At 51.9% G+C, this 2,697-nt stretch overlaps 1 pseudogene; it reads left to right on the forward strand.

The window, feature by feature from the left end:
- The first annotated feature begins 255 nt into the window (after positions 1–255).
- LOC147979887 (uncharacterized) lies at positions 256–1,121 on the forward strand (annotated as a pseudogene).
- Positions 1,122–2,697: the final 1,576 nt, after the last annotated feature.

Below are 2,697 nucleotides of genomic sequence, written 5' to 3' on the forward strand. Positions count from 1 at the left end.
ATTATAGTCCTTCATAATCTAATCACCCCAGACAAACTTTCTGGACCCAACTAACTCCCTATAAATCACCAGTGCATGTTCAAGTTTACTGCAGTAAACTGCAGAGGTTGCTTACCATTTAACCAAAGCGTTTTTCACCAAACTACCACCTCAGTTGCAACCTCCCTAGGAAGGACAAACCCCCAAACATCGTTTGGCTAGCTGTGCGGCACTGTGTGCACTAGTGCACGCGGTGACCACGAGCTTTGGCATGCAATGCACGTGCTCTGCTGGCGTTGGCCGCGTCCAGGGCGTCTTCTTGCTCGGGCCCCTCCTCTTCTCGTCGTCTTCGCGCCCATGAGCATGTCTAACAGTTTTACCGCGTCGTCGCCATACTCCTGGAGCCATCTCCCCCTCCGTAAGCCCCTCCGCCAGCGCTCATCGCCGCGCGCCCACGAGAAATCTATGGTCGACCGTCTCTGTTCGTGCCATGGCTTCTTCCTCCTTTGATCCCCGAGCTCTGCTCGTCCCTGTATACCTCTGTAGCTCGTCCGCACCTCCCTCGTCGCCTCCTCGTGTCACCCCGTGCCCGCTGAGCCTCGCCAAAGCTTCGGCCGGACGTGAGCAGCGGCACCCGAGACCGTGCCTTGGCCCAGCCTATATAAGGAAGCCCCGACCCCCTCCGAGCTCGTCACCAGCCTCGCCTCGCTCCACTACACCACCCCAACATCTTCCCCGAGCACCAGAGCCCCTCCTTGCTGCTCTAGGCCACCATGGCCGCTGCGGTGCTCCGGCTAAATTCGCCCGAAGCCGAGCCCTCCTCCACCTATAGCCACCACCATCACCTTCCCCACACTCCGGCTACCCTCCCCCTCATCTCAGTTTCTCGCCGGAGCCCCTCTGGACGTGCCTCCCCGGAGTTGGCCGCCGCCCCGTCTCGGCCTCCTCCCAGCGTCGTCGACTCGCTCCTCTTCCGGCGCCGCAGCTGCTCCAGGTGGAGCAGCGCTCCGCCCCGCGCCCGCTGGTGCCTTCACTCCGGTCGGGGTGGACGGAGTTGGCCGGGCCGGCGCTGGCCTCGCTGCTGCCTTGCCCCTCCTCTGCTCTGTGCGTGCGTCGGAGAAGAGAATGAGAAGGCCAGGTAGGAGAGAATTGCCGTGCGGGGCCCGCGCTTCAGCGCCTCAGCCGTTGACCCCACCCCGCTACGTCAGTAAGTGGAAACGTGTTTCCATGAAGTGCGCTTTCGGTTAGTGAAAACGTACTTCCGCTCTTCTTTGGAGCAAAATGCATTTTCCACTTCCAAAAGCGTACTTTCTTTCTTCTTCGGCTCCAAATATGTTTCTCAGTTTTGAAAGCGTATTGTCTGAAATACGTTTTCTGTTTTATCCTCCAGGGGCCTGTTTGTAGAGATATTTTTACAGATTGGTCCCTGAACTTCGTCGGACTATAACTTTTTGCTCGCAACTCCGTTTGAGGTGAATCCAAAGCCCACGTCTTCGTTTCGTCGAGCTCATTCTGCTGATTGCATTTTCAGTATTGTTTCACACTGTGAAAATGACCATTTTTCCCTTGCACTAAATCAGCCCCCTTAGAGAGAGAATGTTTTCTAGCGATTCTTTCCGCGAGCATTTCGCACTTCTTCCCGGTGAATTCTTCCACCCTAGACAAGCCACAACCACCATTTGCATGATAACCATGTAGTAGCTTTGTTTTCAACTTGAATCTTTGATAATTGTAAGTTTGTTTTGCTACTATTGTCGTTAGTTCTGTTATGCTTATGGATCGGTGATTACCGCCATGCTATGCTTCTTGCACATTGTTATCATGAACTACTTGTTAGTATTACTTTCATATTGCCATGCTTGATAGTAGTACATGCTGGGTCGGTCATGTTCTTCGATGCATGACTAGCATCGGTTACCGAGTATTGTTAATATGCATTGTTCCTTTGCTGCTAGTTGGTTAAGTGTTTACTCGGTAATGGTATTAATGTGTTCTTGCATGGTATTTATTGTTGATGCTAGTGGTCACGTTATGCTATGAGTAGGGTTTTACTTGTGATATTCATGCTCGTCATTATGCCATGCTTAGTTGGATAAGTTTCATTGTTGATATGGTCGATAGTTATGTTGTACGCTCATGCTCATGCATTGTAATTGCATCATGTTATTTTATCATGGCTCAGCATATTGCATTCAAGTTTAACCAGATTAAATTTAACTTGAACAACTATTGGTTGAGTCATGGTGCCACCATATCGAGCTGACCAGTGCAACAACGCTTACCTATTGGGAGGGTCCTAACTGGGTCTATTGTCATGCCTCTCGCCGGTGCCTCCAACGAGGGAAGGTTATGCGCGGGCGCTACCCTGATCAGGTAGGATGGCATAAGCCTTGTGTGCCCGTTGTTGAGTATGGATCCATTGTCCCCATTTTGGACCATTTATGCTTTGCCATGACGATGGTCATTGGTGCCTTTGGTAGGCACGGGGCCACCCATGACTTAGCCCAAAGGGGAGTTGGTCGGAGTGGCCAGGAGGGTGTCATGGCAGTAGATCAGTTTTGTCGAAATGTTGTTGGCCCACCTGAATGGGAGTGCGAGGCCATGGGTTCCATGGTGTGGGTACAGTGTACTAACCTATGCAGAGTGTATACTAAATCTATCGAGAGCTGTGCCCGTGGATAAGGGCCCAGTTCGTGTCGGTCACACTATGTGTCAACA

This window comes from Triticum urartu, chromosome 3A (assembly GCF_056163025.1).
Source record: "Triticum urartu cultivar PI428250 chromosome 3A, HENAU_Tu73, whole genome shotgun sequence".
Classification (NCBI taxonomy): Eukaryota; Viridiplantae; Streptophyta; class Magnoliopsida; order Poales; family Poaceae; genus Triticum; species Triticum urartu.